The sequence below is a fragment of the Anas acuta genome, chromosome 14 (genome assembly GCF_963932015.1).
Source record: "Anas acuta chromosome 14, bAnaAcu1.1, whole genome shotgun sequence".
NCBI lineage: Eukaryota > Metazoa > Chordata > Aves > Anseriformes > Anatidae > Anas > Anas acuta.
The window spans coordinates 7459901-7486371 of record NC_088992.1 but is presented as its reverse complement, the minus strand read 5'-3'; the positions used below and the strand labels follow the sequence as shown (position 1 = coordinate 7486371).

Sequence of the window (26471 nt, the reverse complement as noted above, 5' to 3'; positions counted from 1 at the left end):
TGTAATCTTTCAGTACGACCTCCTGTTCAACACAGACTAAAAGCAAGCAGCAGGTAACTCCACCAGCCGTCTCCCAGCGGAGGGGAGGAACGAGAACTGATGTTCTTCCACACACTTGGGAATACCAAGCCAAAAAGCCACACAACAGGTAAGAGCAAACATATGCTTCACTTTAAATATTTGCAACTTAAAATCCTTCATGCAAGGTAATTCTCAATAGCTACATTTTCTTCCTCAGAATTTCACATCCCACCTCATTCAAGCTTATCCACAATGAAACACAATGCTGTGATTAGAAGCATGCTTAATTACTGCTCAGCAATAAAAGTTTATGAACCAACATTTTATCCTAGCCTGTGCATTGTCTTATTTATTTTTATATATTCATAAATATGCAAAGCCATTAAGATGATTATTAATTGCAGCAGAATACAATTAGGAGGCTTTCAGCAAATGCAGTCTTTGAAACGGTAGTATCTATTCACTGTTTTTCCAGTGTCTGTCTTCAATTATTTAGCTTTCCGAAGATCTCTGTTATCATGATATAATGAATGCTCCACATAAATAGTATTGCTGCCTAAAATAAAGGACACTGATCTATTACTAAAGTAAGCTCAGGCATGCAGTGAGTTGTGTCATTTTATAAAATCTTCACAAAACTGATTACTTGTACAGCCTCACTCTGTTGTTCACAGTACTGTAGAGTTGCATAAATGACATTCTTTTGAACACAGTTACCATCTCTCCCTCCCCAAAATGATTTCTCTTCGGTCATTTCATAATTAATTTCCAAACTAACATTTTCTAAAACATTCCTCTCCGACATCCCCATAAATGCATACTACAGGAAAACAGTTAGTGTTGAGCCTTCATTAGGGGAGAAACCATTTTGCAAATTATGGATGCTGCACACGAAACACCAAAAATTGAGTTAGAAAGATGCCTTTTCAGGAGGTAGCACTCAAGAACTCTTCTCAAAGGTCAGCAGTCTGACCTCACTGATGTTTGTTGCGCTGTTCTCACTAGCAGCCACTTACAGGATGGTTTCAGCATCTCGCTTTGGAAAGTGGTGGAAGTCTTCATAACAATCAAGACATTGTTGCAGTCTGCAAGAACTGACATTAACTTGGTGGTTTTTAGCCTCTAAAATGATCTTTTGCTTTTGATTCCATGACCTTAAATCATTTTTGCCTAACCTAACCCTGCTCCCACACAGTGCTCCTCCTTATCACATGCTACTGCAGGTGTCAGGGCCCAATTTTCCATTACATGCCAATAACAGGAATTGCAATATTCATTCAGAAACATTTTGTTCAATTCTACTGTTTTCCTCTTTATTCAACTCACTAATGGAGAGGCAGGTCAAGCTCATGAAGAAAGTTTAAAAAAAATAATAAAAAGGTTATACAGAAATGCTGAGGCTGCTGAAGTTAACACCTAACAAGTCAGAAAACCTGACCCATGAGCACAACCTCCCAGAGCGTTGTGCTTCATCAAAAGCTCCCCCCCAGAGGCTGTTAAGCCAAGTGGTGGGTACAGCTCTTGGCACTGGCCAGAGAGTGATGGAGAATGGCCACGTCAGGACAGAGAGGTTGTGGGTGTATTGTAGGAGGTGGCAGCAAGGCAAAGTGGGGAAAAACAGACCCAAACCACCCACGATGTAGAACACATGCATCCATCGCAAGGACCTCCCTTAAAATGATGGTTTTCAGGGAATAATATCCTAAAGGCACAACAAGGCAGAGCAGTATGCAGGTCCTTCCTCAAGGGCAGCAGGAAATAATCCCCTATTTACACTGGGCTGCCCTCCCCAGCCCACTTAAAAAACAAACAAACAAAAAAAAACACTTCCTAAACATAGCAGAAGCGCCTAGAAAAGCCCCCAAAACCCTGGTGTGTTTTTTTCATGTTTTCATGATTTCTCAGCACACATAAGGTGATTGATCCCAGGGGAGAATGTAAGAAATACAGTTTGCAGCCATGCATCAAAAATAGCAGCAATGCTCACACAATCAGCTTGTGCCTTTCAACCAAAATGACTGTGCGGGAGACATGAAATGTTGCAAGCGCTCCTAGATATCTCCTCAAGAGTCTCCTGGGACTTGGTATGGTTTTACTAGTTTCTACTTTGATAACAGTAAAGCAAACTGAAGGCATGTCCAGGCAGTGGTAAGCACTGGACTTCAGAGCTGTACGTTAGGGACAGTACTGCTCCCTGCATGCAAGACAGAAGTCAGATTTCTTCCAGAAATTCTCAGAATTCCTTTTCAGCTTCAGCTGCATACAAAACCCAAGCAGCTAACCTGCTGATGGTTTTCCTTCTGTGCAAAATGAAAGCAAAATGTTCCTAAAATAACCGATAGCCCATCATGTTATACCACAACACTGTCCAACCTTGGCCCTATAATCCAGTCCAGGGAGATTGACCCCAACACCAGCGCTCAGAGCCCACTGTCGGTACCACAGCCACCCACAGAGGTGCAGTCTCAGGATGAATAATTTAAGGAGGCAGCTTTGGGAGCCCTCTACATGCACAGCAGGAGAGGGGGGCATGCAGAAACTCTCTGAAGCTGCCCTGGTGTGAGCATTCACACTGGCTTGAGAAGCAGTTAATGCTTTTTCCTTGGTGCTCAGTCAAGATATTGGCCAGATGCTGCTATCATGCGATCTGCTATCTCATCTGAGGGCATGCTTTAAATTTAGTGTTGTATAAAGATATCGAAAAAACATCACTTCCTACAGTTACCAGGCTACTTTTACTTATTAATGCTTCTTATATTATCAAAGAGAATAACAAAGAGAAAGAAATTAATAGTCCTCTCTACTTTTCCTAAAGGTTTACTTGCTCATCTACCTCTCATTTAGGGCATGTACCTGTTTCTCCCAGAGAAACTGGGAGAAAAGTACTCATTGTCAGCACATCCCCGTGTTTCAAAGCTAAAGCACGGAACAAGATACGGGCTGGGATGGGCAGGACAAGCAGCTCCATGCATGACCTCTCTGCAGCACGGAGCTGCTGCACCATCGAGGCTGGGGAAGAACCAGCAGAGCAGAAGCTTGCAGGTGCATTTCTTCCCCCAGGGCCTGGAAGGGAACCTCCATTTCCATCCCTCTGCAGAGGCCAGTGCCCATCACTGTGTGCAGCTGTGTGTCCATCACCTCCCTGCCCCTCGGGAGGACACAGCTCACCCCTACAGACCTATAAAAGTGACTCAGTCAAGAACAAACTTCTGGTGCTGCCCAACAGTGCATGGGAGGTAAAACAACTATCAGAGCTACCTCTTTGCTAAAAGAGCGTAGGCAGTGACAAACAAAGTCCCAGAGCTGGCCAGTAAACCACTGCAGTGCCTCGTTTGGTATCCCTGCCAACTGGGCACTCCTCAGAACAGCTTTGAAACTTCATCGCCTGTCTTGTGTTTCTTTGGCCTTGCCCTCCGCAGCAAGCCCATACAACAACTGGGAGAAACTAAATTAAAATAAACAAATCTCAAATCTATTCTAGGAAGGAAGAAAAAAAAAATGAGAAGACAAATCATGCATGCCAGCCACACTGCATGATCTATTTCTAGAAGGTAGTTAGTGCTGTGGAATACGAGGAAGCGCAAGATGATGGAAAGGCAGCGTTGCTCCACTCTCATCTGTGGAAGGCTGGGAGAGCTGCTGGAGCCAACACCAGTGCTGGCAGGCTGACCAAATTACTTTGATCTCCTTAACCACTGATTTACAGCAGGCACACAAGGTGTGGCATCCGTCACGTTATCGCACTGTCGTGTGAGGACAGCCCGTGTCCAGTACTGGCAACATGCTATGGCCAGCAGAGGCATCAGATGCTCAGCAGTGCAAAACTGTCCACCAGTGCCCCTCTTAAATCCACCTGCACTCAGATCCCACTTGTTTCCAGCCATTACCATAGCAGGCTGGATTTGATCCAGCCAAAATGCTGGAGGTGAATAAAGGAGCAATTACCTAACAGAGATAAGCGTGCTAGCAGACGGCATTCTGACTGCAAGAGCTGCCTGCTGCTGTTTAATACTGAGATACCCAACTTACATCCCGATTTTATTTCTAACTTTAAGAGTAATGCTGTAGCTAACTAGAAAATAGACAAGCACATTTTAATAGCAGCTGATGTTTTAATAAAAAAATACATAAACTTAACATTAGACTTCAAAATGCTTTGAGAAATAAGGATCTATGCAATAAGAGGCTAATATTACTAAAACCTTTCACATTGGCATATGAAAATTTAACACTCTAAGGAAGAATTAAGCTAAAACTTCATGTTTTAATTAAATCCTACTTATATAATTTTTGCTGAATCAATCTGGAAAATCAGGAAGATTAAAGCTGAGATTCATTAGTATGGTGGCAAGTGAATATAAACATAATTTCTGCAATTTCTGCTGATTCAATTTTAAAAACCTACAAGATTAAAACTAAGACCCACTTATAGGATGGCAAGTGAATACAAACTTATTAATTTCAGATCACAGACTTTAATATAAAAATAATCAATGAGAAATCACATTAAAGCTGCTTTTCATATTCATCAGATTATTCAGTAAAGCAGACAACAAAATTAAATCCCTGCTGAAATAAAACAAATATAATATTTTCCAGATCACAAAAGCTGCATTCCAATACACCAGACAAAACCCAGAATCAAACTTACATTGTAAATCAACAAAATATTATTAAATTAGACCCAACTGTGGAACAACAGACTCAGTACTGCACACTTGCTCCTCTACGTCTCGGCAGGTCTAGATGCTTCTGGGAAATTAGCCAGCCTGATTACCGTTATAAGAAATCTTTCCTTTGGCTCTCCAAACCGCTGATGTCAGTTCCTTCCCATTTTAAAAGAACTCACGTTATGTTACAAATAAGAGCACGAGCTGAAGGATTGCAGCACAGCAGAAATACAATAAAGGAGAAATGAAGCTCCTGATGCTCTGCTAGGACTCTCCACAAATATCTTCATGAGGAAAATAGATATCTCAGAAGATAACAGACTGAAAAATAAGTCGGGTACCTTTCTTCAGGGTCATCAGCACAGAGTAGAGAGGGACCGTTGAGGCATCAAGTTCTGCTTCTACCCCTGCTCCTCAGCCATAGGCAGTGGTGCAATAAAACCTAATCCATACCCAAAAAAATCCTGCACAACTTCTGCTTCCCCTTCACCTTGATGCAAAGCAAAAGCGCAAGGGGTACAGATGTAGGGAGCCTCAACAGCCAGGTACAGCTGACCTCTGAAAGATTTGACACCCAACAGCTAAGACAAATCAAGGAACATCATTCTGACCTCTCTTGACAAAGATAAGCAGCTTCTTCAGGTCCCGGACCTGCAACTAGATCCCCAGTGGTGGAGCCCGAAGACCAGAGCAGAGCCCGAGTGACTTTCCTGGTGCGTAGGGACAGGTCTGCTTGCTGCCGCCTGCACAAGCTGTTTGCAACAAGAGCATATTCTGCAGTTTATAAAGTCGCTGATACCTCCCTGCCCTCCAGCCCAAGATGGGGGATTTTATTTTTCTACGATTCTAATAGCGTTGAATTAGACACAGGTTCTGGCTGGCAGCCTCAACTGACCTTTTTAAAGGCCTGAAATAGATTTAAACTCAAAGTCCCTGGCAAAGGAAGCCTGGCATGCTTCTTTCATGCAGCCAAACAGGGTTCAGTCCCAGCGACACTCCCCCACAGACCAGATAGGATGAAAAGGGCAAGTCTCTTAAAATATGGCTCTGACTTTGAAATTCAGATGACAAGGCTTCTGGACATATGGTATTTGACAGCTCTGTAACACAGAGGCTCTGGTCACCACTTGAAAAATTAATCAAAGTTTCCATAAAGACATGCTCTTCCAATTCTGCCTTCATAACTTTGCTGAAGGGGTCCGCGGGTGCCAGCAACCAGACGCTTTGGAGCACGCGGACAGATTTAAGCAGACATGGAAACTCCTGCAGCCTGGAGCTTCCAAAATGAGTTTCTCCCTCCAGTCTTTTTTTTAAGTGCATTTTTCAATACAGAGCATCCAATTCAGCCAAAGAGTGAGCAGAACTCAGAATATACAGATAAATGCTTACACAGGATAATTAGATACAAAAAAGTTAACTCCTTATATAAAAAAAAAAAAAAAAACAATGGGGTGAGTCAATGTTTTAGAAAGTCAGGAGGTAGGACAGTTGATAATTTCATGATTTAACTATTATTACCCAAGATAAACTTAAATACCCTGCAAATACGTTGTCCCTTGTACCAGAGACAAGTTGTGCTGTGAACAGGCTTCAGATCACAACACTGTGCCTGTCAGCCCCAAATTGCACCTCTCCTCCACTACTGCAAATCTGCATTCTTCCACTGAATGTAAATTAGTCAGGTGAGCATGAACCACTGAGGTCAATTGCTCCATTGGGCAGCCCTGTGCAAAACACCTCGAAGGATTTCTTAGATTCCAATTGTCAGTGCAAGTATGGAGGGAGAGGAAGGAGCTGAAAGTTTGGGACAGTTGTGGAAAATGGGCTGCCCAGAGCATGCTGCTCCCCTCCAGGCACAGGCTGCTGGTGCCAGGCAGTCACCGCGGCAGGGGCTGCTCCGAGCACCTTCCTCTCCGCAGCTTTGATTGCAGCAATTACGTTCAGACACAGGGAGAATTAACACAGCTATTTCACAGACCAAGGCATCCCGGAGCTGAACCAGAAAACTACTCTGCAATAAAGTAGGATGTTTGTTTACCTCATCCTGGCCTGATGCCTCGCTTTTATGGTGTAATCTTCCACTTTGCTAACCCAAAGCAAGAGCTGGGGAAGCCCTAAAGCTAACCTGCAAGGAAACCACTTAAAAACCATCGCACGCCAATAACCGAACAAATTTAATTCAATTTCAGGAGCAGATGAAAAGGGGCAAATATAATGAGAACCTACAGCTTCACTCCAGCTTGTGAAACATCCAACTGTGTCAGGAAAAGAGGACAGTGCGGTGGCATAGGGTACTTACAATAGAGGAGTAAAACCCTGTCACCTCCAGGATCACACTCTTTTGGCTATCTTTCATGTGCTTTGTTTTTTAATCGCCCTTTTATCATCATATTTCATCATTTTAGAGAACAAACCTGAGTTCGTTTATACCTTACAGCAATCCCATGTGCAGACGGATGCTGTGCATACACGCAGAATGCACGAACACCTGCCTGCTCCCACCCAGAGTCACCTCCTAACTTCAGCAATTAGGGAATACCAAAACTCATTGGTACTTCTTCCAAATGCAAATTCAAAATCCTCATTTTTAAGTCATCTGAGCACATGCTTAACTTTTAATAGCACAAATCTCCCTATTTGATGGAATTCATTGTGTTAAAATTCAGAACTTTAAGTTTCAGAGGGTTTTGTTTTGTTTTTTTTTTTTTAAGTGTTTCTTAACTGCAGGTGCTTCTAGGGGCTTCGTATGTACAGTCCTCTGCAGACATTGCCCCTTCGGACAGCTCATGAAAGCTAAGGAAAAGTTGAGTTGTTTTTTGTGTTTTTCTGGTTTTGGTTCTTTGTTTGTTGTAAAGTCGTACAGTACTTTCCATATGCAAGTCTCCCAATTCACAGGAATTTTGTTCATTTCATAAAAACAGAAATTGGCGCTAAGTAAGCAAATACACATACATCTGGTATTTCATGTGCTTCTGATAATTAAGGTTATTACAGGAGTCAGTCAAGGCTCAGGGCAACGCTGTATCAAGTCTATGAAGTCCTGTACAAACAGGCAAAATTGCCTTTATCCCAGGCAATTCCCCATCTCACCATCTGCTCTTGTCCACATTTATCTTAGTTTAAAAAAAAAACTGTTCCTGTTGCTGTATCTGTTGTGGCCCTGAGTATGACATTGGTGCTTAGCAGCTCCTCCGAGTTATTCTGTCTCATTGAAAATTCCAAAAGCACGGAACAGATCTGAGTTTTGAGTGAGTTTTACTTTAAGAAAGTTTGGGAGCGAGCAGGATCCATTTAAAAAACAGCGAGAAAAGGCCTAGAGGGGACAGATTGAAAAATAAAAAAGAAAAAAAGAGAGGCTATAAGAAAGGGGAATCACGTGACAAGTGCAATTGAAGCCAGTCTCTCAGAATAACTAAAACCCATCCAGCAAAAAGGACTGTGTAAGGGTAAAAATGAAGTGTGATAGTCCTGTCACCTTTGGGGCTCTGAGGGATAAGTAATGAAAAGTGCTGGATTAGAGATCATAGAAAACAGGGCTGGAAGGGACCTCACGAGGTCATTGAGTCCATCTCCATGCCCCAAGGCAGGAGCAGCTCTACAGATATCGCTCGTGACAGATGTTTTTCTAACCTACTCTTAAAGGCCTACAACAATGGCCATGCCACAACCCCCATAAGGAATCAAATGTGGTATTTCATCCTAAAAAATTTTTGTTCCTGAAGTAAATCTCACCTGCTGCAATTTAAACCCGTTATTTCTGGCCTTGTCCCCCATGGACAAGGAGAAGGGTGATTCCCTTCCCTGCACAGCAGTCTGTCACCAGGAGAAAAACAGCAATGTCCTCGGTGCCCCGACTTCAGCTTTGTTTTAGTTCTTGTCACTGCTGCTCCTATTATATTACTTAGTTTGTCATGCTGAGTTTTTGGAAGGGATGCTGAAGGTAGCACCATGGTAACAGGACAAAATCCTAACTAATCTGTCCTGTCCACAGATGGCTAAAATCTGGAAGAACATCTTCTGCTCTCCCTAAAGATGAAGTGAGAATCTCAAGTCTTTCTCCAATGACCAGTGTTTGCATCTCTGTTAGGATGTTAGTGCTCTCATTCACAGTAATTCTTTTCTCTCTGAACCTTTCCCTTTCCAGCCACAGGCTCTGCCCCAGCAGACAATATTCAAATATGGAAAGTAAAAATATATATATATATATATTTTTTTTTTTAAAGGCAAAAGAGAAACAGCCTACAAAGATTTCAAGTGGCAAGTTTCCAGGCAATGACAGGAAAGCAAGCCAAGTGCTCCAGTAACTGAAAGATGCTAGCGTGATGCAGATACTGCTGGGCAAATTATTATGGATTGTATTATATAGGATCTCTTCTTTGACCTGTAATGTTATGGCATTAAAAATGGGTCAAGCAGGCTTTTGACAGCAAAGAAGCAGGAGCTGGCGAAAGATATGTTCTCCTAATACACACAGGAAATTATAAACCAGTTCTCTCTGGATATTTATACGAGACTGTTACAGCAACATCATGGGAATGAAAGATGGGGGGTGTCTTTTTATTTGTGGTCTTGGGTAAAGTTTTTTTGCATATTCAAATCCAAAGCTGTCATATCTTCAAGCTGTTCTCCCCAAACATGTGGACAAATATCTTTCCTGTGATGGGAACTCAGATTTTTGCTTTATCACATCACTCTGACAGCTACGGTATTTATGAAAACTGTTAAATATCATGCAATTCATAGCATCAATGCAAGCACTACCAAAACAGGCTCCCAGGACTGAGTCACAAATATTTTTCTTTTTTATTTTTTTTCTTAAGCAGTGACCTACTCTGCTTCCTAATGCCAATTAAACATCCAAGAAAAGGGAAGGAGGGGGACATCAAAGTTGTCACACTTCTCTTATACCTCCCAGCCAAAAGCTTGTCCCCTTTTCTGAGCCTTTTATAGTCTAGGCAGATCTCAGCAGCATTACCATCCAAGTGAGAGCTCTTGCCTAAGGAGCTGGCTGCCTGAACTCCTCAATTTATTAGAGCCTACCAACATCAGGGAGCAAACGGGTGCAGTCAGCAAAGATGAGTTGCAGAAGAAAGAAAATAAAAACATCCATTATACACACAAGCCTTAGCTGCAGAATTCAAAAATATGCAAAACAAAGCACCCTGATTAATCATTAATTTTACCACGTAGCCCTTAAAAGCGATATATTCGCTTTACCAATCTGAAGGTCACATCCAAGATGATACAGTTATTTAGTCCCACAGCTTCAAAGCACACAATACTGAACATTCACCCTTCTGGACCAGTTCCTTCCTCTGATCTCTTTACTTACATTGACTTAGCACAATTAGGAATATACATTTAGCTGGATCGAAATTAATGGACCTGCATAAAAAGTACCTGGCATTTGCCTCGCTCAAAGAGCCAAATTCCTCCATTAGAGAAGAAATTCCCATTGAAGGTAATGGGAATGTGAAATACTAAGGCTTGGCTACTCCAGATAGATTTTTAGAAGAAAGTGCTTTTATTTCAGTACCAAAGCCAGTGGCCAGAATTTCTAAGCAGTAACTCCTCTTAAGAGCTCACCAGGTGTTAAGCTTATTTGAAAAGAGTAACAGAAAGCAGGTTTAAAATGTGCCTCCATACATATAGAGAGTGTTTAAGAACTGATCTTCAATCTTTTGGAAAAGGAAAAAAAAAAAAAAAACAGCAACAACAAAACCCCATACAACTAACTGCACCTTTAGGCTGGTTCCCTTGTTTCAAAGTGGAATTCTTTTGCTGACTGAAAAATTAGACTTGCCCTGGAGTTCAGTTATATCTTCCACTGTTTCAGTTAAGAAAAAAGGAGAAACTGCAATTGCAATGAAGCCATCTATATGTGCTTGCATCCCACCCTTAGTATCAAATTTTGAACAAAAACACTGACATGCATGAAAACTAGATGTTATTTATAAAAAAAAAATCATGGGACTCTTGCTACATTCTTCAAGCGCTTTTCAACCAAGACCTGCATTTCAGTCCTTCAAGTCTCTTAATTAATACTAGTAATCTTTCAAAAATTACCAAAAAAAAGCAATACTAAGGGGTAGGAATGTTATAAAAAGAAACAAAAATAGCATTGCTGCTGTTTCTTTCCCCTCTGTTGGATGAGACATTAGTATGCCAGAGGCACAAGTAATGGAAATGTACTTTTATATAAATCTACTTTCTTTGCTTGGATTATTTTAAAATGACTCCACTACAGTGTACATTAACCTAGCCATCAACCTTCCTGTAGTCAGCTTTCTTTTTACAGTTTATTAGGAACACAACTACTGTGGAATCACCAAACGATGGTTAATATTATTGCATTCTCCATTCATTTTTCTAAACACACAGAAAGCTTGTACTAGAAGCCGCTCAAAGAAAAATTCTGGGAAGCAAATCTTCTGTCCTTGCCATCATATACCCAAATCTCCATGCTAGATATGATGGGTAGATTTCACTCCTTTCCCATGCAGCAGCACCTCCGACCTCCTCAGCCAGAGGTAGTGGCACAGAATATCCAACAAGCACCTGCAAATCGGAGCGATTTTCTCTCCCTTTTCCTTGCTTAACTCACATCCTTTTTCTTTTTATATTTACACATTTCTTTTTTTAGAGCTGGAGTCCACACTGTGACTGGTTAAGCTACAACAGATCATGGTCAGGTAAGGAACACATTCCAAATTTGCTCCAAAAATGCCTTTTACTTTTTCATCCTTTTTTTTTTTTTTTTTTTTTAACAATTTGTTTCTGAACTACCAAAAAGATATGCTCGATACTGACCAAAAGTGTTAAAGATTGTGCTTCATTTTGGCACATTAATACAACTGTTGTCATAACTCAAGAAGATTCTTCTCCAAGAAGGGAATGATTTTGAGAATAGACAGCATCACTCAAAACCAAGAGCTAACAATCTTACCCTTTTCTCTCCCAAACAGTTTGCATGTTCCTTTCAACATTTCTTTCTTAATTTTTCCACCCTACAGCACAGATAACAGCATCCTACTTTACAAATGCATAGAGAAGGTTCAGCATTTAGCGGTGGTAAGAAAATTGTTTTAGATCCCTGAGGGAAGGTGCTATAGAAGTGTATTCAATATAGCTACAATTCAATCCAGTTTGCTGGAGCTGAAAGAAAACAAAACTCTTTCATCAAAGTGAAAGCCTCGATTTATTTTATATACATATATATATATATATAATACTGTATAATAAGCACACAAACAGCACACCCCTTAAGACTTTAGGAAATGATACCTCTAAGGAGAGAACTGACTTGTCTTTCTGGGATGTGGGCAAAAATAAAATAAACATTAATTGTGCATAAGCCTCCAAATTGTTACAAACAATGGACACACCAACATCACTCTTATCAACACAAAATGGACATTTTTTTCCTCCAACATATGCATTAGAAAAACTGCTGGTAAAGTTAGAATACAAACAAACAAAACTGCCTCACACAATTCTTCCCTTAATAGAGGGGAGAAAAAAAAAAAAAAAAAGCCCATGCTGTGTAATTATATGAAGGTAAACAACTAGGAAGGCTTGTTGTAAATCATACCGTGTGCTGGGTGATTTGTCATGCTGACGAGCTTCCAAAGGAAGCCCACAACATGTGCTCTCACCTTTTTTATCTTGGGTTTCTGCATAATGCAAATTGCAGAGCGAGAAGGCTCCGCTTCCCACTTAAGTTATGCAGCATCAATCTTTTTTCCTTGAGTTCGGTACACGATGTGAAAACTCACTAGCTATACAAAACAAGGCAGAAGAACTAGTTCAGACAAGCAAATTACACATCCACTCCTCTCTGACCTCCAGAATCTCAGGAAAGTGGGTGGATGGAAGAGCCGCTGGCGATGTTGCCAGCAGATCTCCCCGAAGTCCTCAGCCTTGGCAGAATTATAGGAGGCAGCTTTACACATGGATGAACTGGTCTTGAGCAATCTCTCTAATACAGTAGACACAAACGGGCTTTCCTCCAATACAGAAAAGCATGTCCCACATGTTTCTTTTGAATAATATTACTGAGGACAATCCAGCAATATTTCTGGAGGGGAGTCTCTCTCTAATAGTGGTGCAGGGGTCAGATAAGTCTTGGAGTTAGACGGGTGGGTGAGGAGCCTCTGGCACCATCTTCTAGAGAGGATTGTCTCAGATGCACTCCTAGAGAAAAGTAGGTTCATTTTTATGGGGTTCTAAAGGGCTGAGGAAGGAAAAAAAAGAAGTCATTAATTTCTGGTTCCCAGTTTAAAACCAGAAGAGACAACTGCTGGCCAATTTGCCTTAACCAAAGCCAAAGGACTAATAAAAGTGGAGTTAATCTTAGCGGATGAGCTTTTGGGGCATCTCCATCTACAAAAAAAAAAAAAAAAAAATGTAAATGACAGGTTTGCTTTGTGATGCCACAGCCATGCAGGTGAGCAAATGGTAAGTACAGGAACTTGGGTCGCCGTACTTTCACTCATAAGTGTGATCCTCAGAGGGATCTGTGCTGAGATCACAGCCACGACTTTAGCACAAGACCACATTTGCTCTTGGTGCATCTGTTAACAGAAACACAGCCATCAGCAGAGCCCAGCTCTCACCCCTTGACACCGCTGCTCATGTGGGGATGTGCAACATGAAGAATAAAGCCAGCTTAGGGACAATGACTTGCACTACACCATCATAGAGGTAAACTTAACCCGAAACAACTCAAATGCAAATCTGCAAAGTTTGCTGAGAGGACCCTTCCAGACTTCTGGGTTTAAGCATTGCGCATTCACAGCAAAGATCTTTTTCTCAGTGGTAGAAACAAAGATAAGCATCTTCACCATCTTTTTATGTTCTCAAACCAACCATGTATATTCCCTGGCTGCAGAACAAAATTGCATCAGCTGATGGTCTTTATGCCCAGGAATTCAGGAAAGGACAGAATGGATGAAAAGTAAGAGCAAAGGTTATCAACTGTTAACCTCTAAGATCAGAAGGAATGGTGCCATAGGGAGCATCTCTGATCAGGCCCTGAAATCTCAGCGCTTTGCACTGAGATTTAGCACCATATGTACTCAGCAGTATATACAGTGTTAGCAAAGTTTTTATTTTTAAATAAATAGAGGCCAGAAAGTACAGATTTCCTTAACTCTCCAGTGGCTTCAATTATGCAGTACTGCATCCACCATGTAAGCTGTATTTCCAGAGCTTTAACACTTGACATTTTGAGATAAAATGTCATGAATAGAATTTGTGAACCTCTCTCTCTTTACCCTCCCCCTTTGAATTTAAATCCTTAAAGGCATCAGACCACTGCTTTCTCTTCCCCCAAATTCAGTTTAACAGCACCTTTACAAAAACCTTGCTTTAAGTCTTATTGCAAGAGCTATTTTTTTCCTAATGCTGCCCACTGTAAGCTAAATAATTATTTTTCTCCTCATTAAGTTCTCCAGGTAGCATCGCTCAAGCCTACCAGTAGGCTCTCTGCTGGCTGCTTGCTTCCCCATATGTTCCCTCATTCCAACACAGGACCACAACAGTTTGTTTGAAGAAATCAAAGCCACCAGCACAGGTCAGAGCACATCTTCCTTCCACAGTATGCCAAATCTCAGCGTTCTTCAATTACTCGCTATCCAGCTTACAGCCTTCCTCACATTTACCTCCTTAGGCTCACTCTTCTCACTTTCAGGGCACTCTCTCATATGCCATGAGCAAGAGATGACAGGAAAGTAGAAGGTACAGAAATAAACAACTCTTGCTGTACTCTGAACTCCTAGACAGCCTTGAATATGAAACAGGGACATAAGAACCAACTATTTCCCTAAATTAGCCAATTAGTATGGTAAGTTTAATAGTATCATGCATGTGGCTGACTTTTCTTGTCATGTTGACTGATCTATCAGTAAAACTGAAGAACAGTCATTAATTCTGTCACTCTTCAAAGAAGGCAGCTGCGGTAAACCTACCACCTGGAAAGGAAGTTTTGGATGCGTTTTCTCTACTTTAAGATGGAAAGAACTTTAGTCCCAGCATCCCTTTCCTCCAATCTGATGAAAACACTGCTTTCCAACTCCACTCTACCCTGTCTGCTACTTTATTTAGTTTGCCTCTAATTGTATGGCTCTTCCTGAAAGGTCAATTGTTCCTCATCCAGCTGATGGCTTCCTGATGGAGTCTGAACTGATTATTACCCCCTGCCTATTTATATAAGCTGTGGTCAAGACATTGTTGTCATTATTAAGATGCGATGTCTTGTCAGGAATGCCTTAACAAGTGAAAGAGCTAATGTGACAGCTCTGAGCTTGGAGAGATGGGAGGAAACAAAAAAAGTTGCTTTTCCTCTTCTCCAGTATTTGCCCTGTGCTGTCATGCTGTGTGGGAAGGCCATATTGGCATCTGTTATCCATTCCCCTGAAGGAGTCCTTCACAAGAGTGAATCTGCCTGCAAAGAAAACAGGAGGATTTTGAAGACAGTATGTGGAAAGCTGCCATCGGTCTTCCAGAAATCTCTTCTGTAAATCTCATAAGAGGTGACCTGGGGCACATGAAACCACAGCGCTTGTGAAATACCAAATCATCACACTGAACTCTCTTTCAGCCATTTGCATTTTCAACAATTTCTCTTCAGAGAGATGCCCTGTGCCTACGGGAATATTTGCCTCTATTCACAGTTGACTTTTAATCTAAGATGGAATCTGTTGGCTTTTCTTTTATAGTTGACAGTGAAGTTGTGGCTCTGTTAAGATAAGTGTTCTCTTTGTCGCCTCTTCTATAAAAATTCCTGGAAGATGTGCCCTCGAACAAATCTCCCAGAATACCAGGGCAGAAAGAAAGTAGTGTCGCTATTACCAAAAGCACTCAGCAAATCCCACACAGCCCAGGAGAATCCAGTGGAAGATGATGAATAAAGATGTTCAGTGTGGCCAGATAAAAGTACCAAACAAGCACCAAGTGCTGAATTATAAATCTTGAAATCCAGAAGCATCTATTAATCTTTTAATTTTTTATCCTCATGTCTAGGATTTTTTCTTTTTCAATCTAAGATTCTCAATGTGAGAACTTCTTCAATCCGATAATTTTTAAATATAAGAGAGATCATATTCACTTAGGACAACCTAGAAATTAAAGAAAGACGACCTTTTCTATATGTATTTATATATATAGACAGATTTTTAACAGCCTACTTTTTCATTAATAGACACACTTTCAACACACAAGAACAGAGATTTTTCTCAGGCCTTCATCTGAAGACCATCCTATATACAATGAGAAGCACAGGCAAAAAGCTTCTTAAACTTTGTAAAAGAGGAATTTTTAAAACTACAGCACTTTGAGCATAGGGGTATTAGCAAGAATATGTCTTTTGTTAGTAGTCTTTCAGGCAGATATGTCTGCCCTACTCAAATGATGACTTAGTGTCGTGGGAATCATATTTCTTTTTCACTGTTTTATAGCCACTCATCTTGAACTGACATTGTACAGCACTCTTCACTGCTGGTGTCAGATGGCATATCAGCATCCAGAGCAGCCTCAGCATCTTCCAGATGAAAAGTTTCTGTGATTAACTTTAGAAATGTCAATCGTTCGCCACGTTCAGTATTCAGGCTTGTTCATCAGTTAGTAATAACATTCCTAGCTGAACGGAAAATGTGTTCTGAATAAGTGCTAGGAAAAGGAAAGCTTAAGCATTTGACAGCAGTTAGAGATGAAGCAGACTATACTTTTTGTTTCTGAAATGAGGATTTCAGTGGACTTCTGCACCAGAAGAAACTACAAGATTACAGACCTTTGCTTCTACTTTTTTTATGACAACTACTACATTTCTCATCTCTGCCGTGCAATTAAAAGGGGAAGATACCAGAAAGAGCTGAAGAAGCAAGCGACAAGAAAGGAAAAATAAGCTGATTCTAGCTAGTCCCCTCGTTTCTTTCTGTGCCATACACATTTCATTATTAGATTAGAAGCTTCTTCCAGCACCATCTCCATGGGCTTTGAAATTGCCACCATTAGAAAGTACATCACCAAAGTTATTTTTAAACTGTGTATTGTACTACAGAGAATCTCATCTTTTATTTTTATTTTTAAATGTAACAGAGAAAAGGCATTCATTAGAGGAATATGACAGCTGAGGGGAAAAAATACTCATCGTATTTGGAAGATACAGAAGAGAAAAAAATTCCTGGAATATGTTCTTGCACTCTCAGCCTGAATACCTTTCTCTTCCCTGACTGGTGTCAAACATAATCCATCAAATTAATTCTGCACGTAATAAAAATGAGTTTTCTCCAACTCACAGAGCTCTGAAGTCAGTTTCTCTTCATTCTCATGGAAGTTAAACCGCCGTCTAAATGGATCAAGGTGAATCCCTCAACAAGTTGACCAACCTATTTTCAGATGCATCCCACTGTCTGCAAGATTCATTGGTCAGGAGGCCAAAAAGAAACCAGCAGCAGGTCTATGATCCTTGCAGTACCAGTGCCTGTAGACACAGCTCTCTGATCCGCTTTTGCCAGTAGGCTGGACTTCAAGCACTCCCACTCTCCCATGGGGACTGCCACCACAGGAACAGCTGCTCCATTTGCACCGCTCAACACTGCTGCAGCCTTACACCCTCAACAACTGCTTCAGACAAGAAAACGTGTATCAAGCCAAACTCAGAAGTGAGTGAGATACTGGACTTAAAAATACCAAGGCAAGTGAATTATGTCCTGCTTGGATGCTAACAAAAAAAAAAAAAAAATGCAAAAGAGGAAAAAAGATCACACGCAAGAGAAAAGACAAGGCCAATGTTGAACAGGAAGTGAAGATCTCTCCCACGCACAAGCAAATAAACTCCTCATGCATTATTTATGTGTTGTGCAGCTGGGGACTAGTACACCTCTTCTGAAGAGGAAAAACGCATTCAATATCCTCATAGCTCTAAACTTGCAGTAACCCCCTAGAGAAAAAATTAAGAGGCTGAGGTGTGAGGAAGGGTTACAAGTCAAACAGTGCAAGAGTTTTCTTGGTGGTGTGGTTTTTTGTTTGTTTTTGTGTTGATAGTGTTGTTTTTTCTCCTTTCCCTCTCTTTTCCATTTTAGAAGCTGGATGCTTGTCCACAGACATGCTAGATTGAACTGGTTCACGTCTGAGAATTATGCACAGTGTCTATAACAAGTAAAGAAGAGGAAGAAAAGTAATTCCTAGCACAGTAAGTTACCACAGCCACCTTTAAAAGAAAGCACATCCACAATTCAAGCAGTCGTGGCATTATTCCATTTTTCAGTGCTGTCCTTCTGATACACTGGACTATCTTGTACTGCAGCTTATTAATCCCCCACATCCCCTGGCATTCCCCCTTCACAAAGGGCACTCCACACAGTTTCTTCATGCACAACCCAAGCAACGTTATTAAGAACCTGTAAGGGTCAGGCAAAAGCCCAGAGCCAGAGCTCTGGCAGAAATCCAAGCTGAAAGAGACACTGACTATGCACAACGGCAAGCGAAGAAAGACAGCTTTTCCCCAAAGTGATATTTTAATTCAGAAAGGAACCTTCACTAATCTCAGGAAGGGCTTATTATTATCTGTGCAGCAAATGGGACTGCAGTTGGTCTACATAAAGCATTAACTTCCTACAGGGTGTTTTAGATTTTAAATGATGAAGGACCAGACTTAAACCAGAAGTCAGCTGGAACTCTACTCTTACCTTTAATTTGATTTAAGCACACCAAAAGGGAGGAAATGAAAGAGCAGCAGTAACAAAGAGACCTCAGTGGAAGGCAGGGTTCAGGGAGGGGATCCCCTCGGGGAGAGATTGACATGGGAACATATTTCTGGTGAGACCAACCTCCCTCTCTGGGATCAACCCCCGCAGCGTGCTGCTGAATGTATTCCTCCCTGGTCAGTGCCAGGGACACTGCAAGACAGCAGTTACACTCTGTCCAAGCAGGAAACACAATACATTGTCCGTGCACTTGTCTAGTTGAAAGGTAGCTGCGCGTATGACATCTCACTGGAAATAAATGACTTCACTTATTAAAGGCTTTTTGCTGTTGGGCCATGATGTTCTTCACTATGCTCCCAGTCAGCATGAGTGAATTCACTAATGAAAGTGAACTTGGCTTAGACAATGACTAGGCTCCACTGACTTTGGGCAAGACCTTTCCTCTGCAACAACTCCCAAATACTTTATAAAAGGAAGGAACAACTTCCATAGTGCATCGGGGACAGAACTTAACACAAGGGAACCAAAACCTGGGTAGTGGATGCCAACGTTACAGAAGAAACAACCACTACACTGCCAGGGAGAGGAGGGGGGGGGGGGGATAAAATAAATAAAAAGTTTCTACCCTAGACCATAGGTGAGTATAAACAGCGATGGTTTTCCAGCATGAAATTTCTAACCTAACAGACTAAGACATTAGAAACAAGGATGACATACACTAAGAGTTATGAAACCCACTAACACAGGGTTAACTGCAAACTTGATAGAAAAGCAGAACTGAACATGGCAGGCATCCCAAGCTACTTGCCTCCCAGCCCGTCACTTGAAGATCTACATTACAAAAGAATTTCCTCCAATGCTCTTCCTGTGATGAGCTTTACTGAAAAAAAGAGGGGAATCTAAGAGAAAGATGAAAGTACAGAGATGTGGGTTAGAAGAGGTCAAAAAAGCCACCGCGTACTGTTACCAGGTTCACAGCAATGTTTCATTATTAAGTATTTTTCTTCTCTTCCCTATCCTGCACTGTAAAGCATGCCTTTTTCCAGAATGCTCAAAAGTACCAATAATCTAATTAAAGGCATAAGAAAAAACAGTTAAAATACATGGTTCTTTTGAGAGCTGCGCATTTTGGAGCAGAAAGCGAAGTGCTAAAGAGTGGACATCATTAAAAGACTGGTTTGCTTAAAGAAAATCTCCCACACGTGAAGTGGACTGTGAAGCATTTAAGAGAATAAAAATATTTTTAAAGACCTTGTCAGATAGGAAGAGCTAGGTGGGGATTTTACAAAACCTGCTCTTTTAACCTGAAATGTGTGAGCTGCACCTACAGGCTCTATAGTTATCCGATGTTCTCATCAACCGAGCTGCAATTAAAACCATACACGGAGACCTCTGGCTGAAGTAGAGGTGGACTGCAGAAATTGCTCCCCTCTGGGCTGATGATGGCTAACACACAAAAGCTGATTATCCTTCCTAAAGATTATCACTCTACCTTCAGGGTGTGCAATTCTCCTTTCTTTAGGTCTGTGCAGCTCTGTTTGGGATTCCAGTCAATGAGCAGATTCCTCCTATTTTTGACCACCCTCTTAAATAACGGGCAAGAGCTGCAGCTGTCTCACTGAGCACTCAACTCTTTTCCCAGCGAAGTTGAGGGAAACTGCCAGGATTCATTCCTCTGTTCTGGAGGAGACCCAACCAGGTGTCTCACATTCACACAGTCTGCTCAGCTCCACTGACTCACGGAGAGAGCTTGCTCAAAATTTTGCAGAAGTATACACCCAGAGGAATCAGTGGGATTTAGAGCTTCACCGTGTCATTGAGGATTTGGAAACAGATTTAAGCAGCAACTCAGGGTCAAGCTTTCAGCTTGTGACACATTCATCGTGACTGGAGTGCCTTTCAGTTAAACACCGACCCGCATCCATCAGGCAGCTTGCGAGTGCTGAGCACAGGAACACCCCCTAACGCTCCTGGCTGTAAGCTCCCCATCAGCAGCAGGTCTTGGTATGCCCAGGAGTATTCATCCGGGCAGCACAGCACAGCACTCTGAGTATGCAACCATCCCTCTTTACTTCTCACTGTGCAAATCCTTATTAATGATCATGCTTAAATTAAGAAAAAAAATATCAAATAATAAGATCCACTCCTTGATAAATAATCTTACAAATACTAGCAGTCAATCTGACATGTCCAAGCATTATTTTTATATATCACAGCTTTCTACTACTTGCATCAGAAACCAGACCAGCAAGCTACAGAAGGATTTGGGGCAAGGACATGGTACCTCAGATACTTTCCATCCCAGCAGAAGGTTAGGCATTGAAATGAGAATTTGAAGTACTCAACAAGGCCCAAGCTAAGCACCATGGCAATAACTGCTGTCTACCATGCAGCAGATCCTTTGTATTTTCTCCTATTTTTATCACCGAAGTACTTAGCTTCACTACTCAGGGAAGCACATATGATTGATCAAACATTATTCCTTTCTCTTCCCTGGTTGCTAGTTATTTAAGCCAAGTTGTTTAAAAACTATTGCAAAATTGGCTTATATAAGGAAAGAGTAAAATGTGACCTGGCAAATGATACTGAAATTTGAAGTCAACTGAAATTTTGAAGCATCTTTAGCTCATCCAACAACAACAAACAGCATAATTACTGGAAAAAAAAATGCTAATCCTGTATAAGCTAGAGGAACACACTGAAATATCTGAATTTGTGCTGCAGTTTAACTAACTGAGGACAACTCTGTAAAATAAACAGCAAAATTCCTCAGATAGGGAGCATTTAAACCATGATCAAGTTCCAAAATAATGCTATAAACTCAGGAGAAACTTTTTATGCCTCAGATTATATCAATGAATAGGCTCTTGGAAGCAGTAAGACAGAAAAAAAATGAAATGATCATTAAGAAGGAAATAAAATTGGAAGGGGAGTTGCTGTAGTGACTGAGGATTGCTGCCAAATACAGTTGTTATACTGGTTTAAATATCAATGCAAGAGAAGCTTAAAAAAAAATCCAATCTAAACAAATAACAACTCAGGTCAGATGTTTTTCATCATTTCAGACTTCCCAACATCACTCTCTATTTCTGCAGTATTCCCCTTTGTCATTTTGATTTCTCACATCTATTCATGTTGGTTTGGGATGTGGTGATGTGGCTACATGGGTTTTTTCTTCTGGCCATTTGCAACTGAATTTTCTAGACTCAGGAATGGCAAAGTGAAAGCATTTTCTTTTATGAACTGAAGTGAGGAGTGTTTCCACTTGAAACATTTAGCCAGTAGTTAAAATATAATCCATGTTTTCGTTTGTTAAAGAATGATACACAGGAAGAAAACATAACTATAGGTGCCAGGGAAGTTTTCTGGAAATCAAAACCTGATGGAATCTGAAGAGTTAACATTCAGATTACACAAACGATGAGGAGTGCAATGTACTTACTGAAATTAAATGTACCTGCTCCTGGGTATAAATCCAGCACCAGCTATTCCAAGCCCCCTATATTAAATTTTATTCATGAAGTTCAAACCAAGATTATGCTGATAAAATGCCAGACTGCATCTGCACTCCCCAGCAACAATACCAATGATAATTCCTGTTGCTCCTTTGCTAAATTCAGTATCCTTATGTTTTATTACAGCCGCACCAGACCCTTAACCTAGCCAAGTTTGCACTGCCAGTTGGCATTACAATCCTTCCAAAAATAAACATACTTGTAGTTCTGCTATCTTGGCTCGAAAATGTCCATTTCTCTTCAGTTTATGATCAGCCTAGTCTCTAACACACTGCCAGCTGTTCAAAAAGGCCCCAAAGGCTACAGATCAGCACAGAATTGTCACAACTGGGGTGCTTCCCCCTCCCTCTTTTAAAAGGTTCTCTTTCTGGAGATGTTTCTTCATTTTATGGGTTTAAACAGACTTGACTCAGATCGGAAAGAACCCATGATCTGGGTCAGACAGAAATTAGGAACCCAATAGGAGTATCACCTGGTAAGTTTTTCTGGTCTACATTGCACAGAAGCCAGGGGTGCTTGGATTTAATTGACGTATTGTCTTGCACCCAATATTTGGGTTTCTATCTAACCTCTCCTACTTAGATATTATGCTTTCAGGCCACTGCAGGTCAAATCTGGAGTGCTTAGGATTCTGTTTTTAAAACAGTGCAGCCACAACCAGTGTGCGGTAGCCATCTAAGCCATGTTTCATGTCAAAACATCTTTATCTGCACAGCACTGATGCAACTTTGGGAGGCAGGCAGTTCACAGCTTTATACACTGCTCATTAAACAAATACAGTCAAATGAGGGAGAGCACAGTGGTAGTGTTCCAGATGCACCAACATGTTAAATGAAACATTCATGTTAAATGAAACAAATAACCAAACAAGCGAGGTAGAAAAGGGAAGACCAGAAAAGCAGGCAAGAGCCATCATCAAATGATTAAAATGATTAAAATGAAGGGGGAAGAACAGCTGCTACCTGTGTGCACCAAGACAAGAATGACTAGGTTAATTTATACCAATAGAGATGGAAGTTCACTATATAAAAAAAAAAAAAAAAAAAAAAAAAAAAAGAAAGAAAAAGGAACAGTCTAGTCTACTTGCTTTGCCATTAAGTACAGACCTGGCAAAAACTTTTTAGCATGACTCTCACTATTCTGCAAGGAGAGATTTCTTTTTTTCTTTCTTTTTTTTTTTTTTTTAAATAAACTTAACTTCCCACAAGCTTTGCCCCTCAGCCTGCATATATTAAAAATAATACTAATTGGATAGCCATTTATTTTGAACCAATTGTAGGCACAGGGTGTTCCTTAATGTTTCATCTGAAGATGACAAAATATGCTTCTGTTTAGGAAATCAGTAAGGTGTGAAGACAAGATCGATTACCTGTGGCACTCTCCTCACAGAGTTCTCTGGGTGGGAAACCCATTTAAACCATCCACATCACTGAGGCCTTGTGCTAGCAGCTCGCTCTCAAGCACACAACGAAGCCTCTGTCTGCACACACGACACTGCCCAGACACTGCCCGCTCAGCCAGCTGCCTCTTCAGAGGTACGCAGCCAGACGAGCAAGCACACAGCACACGAAGGATTTCTTTTTCCAGGCTTTATGGCACCAGTGTAAATTCCAGAATAACTTCCAGCTTCATCTTCTTCCTCCCACCACACCCAGGCCCTTTCTGTCCTCACGTCCCAGTGCTTCTTACAAACGAGTAATTATACAAAATCTTTTTGCCTGACATGACCTCATAAATATGTTCAAATATAAAGAGGCATGAAGAAGCTAATACTTCGCTTACAAGCAGCAAGGGAGGACTTTCTGAATAAAAGAAGGTATATGAGATCCTGGGCCAGATGCTTATCCAAACCTACTGCTGTTTGGCTTCAATCTTACACGAAACCCATTTAAAGGGGGCCTCATCTGAAGCAGATAGACATGAGCATAATTATCTGAGAACCATGAAGTTTATGATTTGTTCATAAACTACACAGCAACAATAATTTTACCCTGAAAGGCTATGTAATACCAAGTACTAATAAAATCTGAGGAACCCAAGTGTGCTAAAACATTTGTCTGGGTTGTTGGATTGCTTTCTGGGCTTTTAATGACCCATATTGGCAAACACAGCTTCCTCCAAAACAGATTACAGAAGAGCAACATCACTTGAATTTGCAGCAGTAGGTAGGTAATATATGATAATATCATAATGCTTCAACTAACGTATTTTACTTCTCTTACTTAATAAGAGACAGAAAACATTAAGAATGCAAATACCCTAAGCAATTGCACCTCTTTTCCTCCCTCTGTAGCCAGTTCTTCACAACAGCATCTAACCCAGAAGAAGAGATCTCATAATGCATTTTGTTGCCATCGTTCTTCCCAGGAACAGATAATGGGTTCTTGTATGGTTTCACAATTCAGTCTTAGTGAGACCCTTAAGTATTGAAGCACATCTTTAAGGGAAACGATTCGCTGATGGCACTCCTAGGGACTTGCGACCCAGCACTGAAAAGAGGTTTTATCACTGAAATGCAACTGGTAAGGGGCATTACTTCTTGTTGTTAGGGGTCGGGGGATGAATGGTGGACGGGACACAAACCAAAATCTTTCTCTCCATAATGACATGATTTAAATGCTTTTTATCTTCAGGGGAGGCAGGAGGTGACAGGAATACAGAAGCTTTCAAACTGACCTCAGATTCATATTTTCACAGAATCACAGAATCACAGAATTTTCTAGGTTGGAAGAGACCTCCAAGATCATCGAGTCCAACCTCTGACCTAAAACTAACAGTCCCCACTAAACCATATCCCTAAGCTCTACATCTAAACGTCTTTTGAAGACTTCCAGGGATGGTGACTCCACCACCTCCCTGGGCAGCCCGTTCCAATGCCTCACAACCCTTTCAGTAAAGAAATTCTTCCTAACATCTAACCTAAAACTCCCCTGGCGTAACTTTAGCCCATTCCCCCTCGTCCTGTCACCAGGCACATGGGAGAACAGGCCAACCCCCACCTCGCTACAGCCTCCTTTAATGTACTTATACAGAGCAATAAGGTCACCCCTGAGCCTCCTCTTCTCTAGGCTGAACAAGCCCAGCTCCTTCAGCCGCTCCTCGTAGGACTTGCTCTCCAGGCCCCTCACCAGCTTCGTCGCCCTTCTTTGGACCCGCTCAAGCACCTCGATGTCCTTCTTGTAGCGAGGGGCCCAAAACTGAACACAGTACTCGAGGTGCGGCCTCACCAGAGCCGAGTACAGGGGGACGATCACCTCCCTAGCCCTGCTGGTCACAGTGTTTCTGATACAAGCCAGGATGCCGTTGGCCTTCTTGGCCACCAGAGCACACTGCTGGCTCATACTCAGCCGACTGTCCACCATCACTCCCAGGTCCTTCTCTGCCTGGCAGCTCTCCAACCATTCCTCTCCCAGCCTGTAGTTCTGCTTGGGGTTATTGCGCCCCAGGTGCAGGACCCGGCACTTGGCCTTATTGAACTTCATACAGTTGACCTCAGCCCATCGGTGCAGCCTATCCAGATCCTCCTGCAGAGCCTTCCTACCCTCGAGCAGATCGACACACGCACCTAGCTTGGTGTCATCTGCAAACTTACTGAGGGTGCACTCGATGCCGTCATCCAGATCATTGATGAAGATGTTAAAGAGGACCGATCATGACAGATGACAGATCATTGATGAAGATGTTAAAGAGGATAATTTTGACATTATGCCATGCCTGGTATATACTTCCTGCATTCATTTACCTAACCCATGAATTGATTATCAGCCAAACTATACAAACTATTCAAGTTTGAAAAGTATATATTATAATCTAATGCAGAAATACCTCACAGGTCAAAAACCTCACAAAACATACAGTTTAACTGAGGGAGACCAAAAGTGATTTATATGACACAAGCACATATTATAACTACAAATCACACGAGCTGTTGACTTTTCAGTTAAAGAATATCTGAGCCATCAGTACTCTTAGGCTTAATTAACTTAGAGCAAGCACAACTCTTAAACTATTTTTAATTAATTCTTTAATTATGCAATAATCCCTGACAAATCATTGCAATACATAAAGGAATGACCAATTTGCTAGACAATTCTGGCAGTGTTTAGAATTTTAACTTCCTTATCACTTTCTAAGCCTTTTCTTGAGCAACAAATCACCCTCAAGAAGTCCTTACCAGCCACAAAACACTGTGAGGGGGCCCTTAGGGGAAAGTTATTTGGAGTGAAGTCCTGCATACATTAGCATTGTGAAGTTTCAGCAACTCCACACCTCACAGCAATTCAGAAGATCCTTTGACTCAGCAGCACGGTACCTCCCCTAAACCCTAGAGAACATGGGACAGCCCCAGCTGTGTTCATTGCTTCAGCCCAAACAGGAGTCACAGGCATAGCACCAACGTATCTCTATAGTATTAGAATGCATTAATGAACATAGCAGTGCTCACACATTGGCTGACAATAACTGTACAAACAGCAATTTCATCCAATAGGTCTGTTTTCTCCACCTATGAAAGATTTTCTTGCGTAACTCCCATTAATGTTAGTAGAGCTGGACTTACA

The 26471-nt window shown here is 41.4% G+C and overlaps 1 protein-coding gene across 7 annotated transcripts in view; it reads right to left on the bottom strand.

The window, feature by feature from the left end:
• Positions 1-26471, bottom strand: part of SGCD (sarcoglycan delta) — a 365120-nt gene that overhangs the window by 309453 nt on the left and 29196 nt on the right. The window contains exon 1 of one of the 7 annotated variants that reach the window (XM_068698505.1): positions 5303-5438. The exons of the other annotated variants lie outside the window; for them this stretch is intronic. The gene's annotated coding sequence lies outside the window, so the exon portion shown is untranslated. Of the gene's footprint in view, positions 1-5302; positions 5439-26471 lie in introns of those variants that run through there. 7 annotated transcript variants of the gene reach the window in all.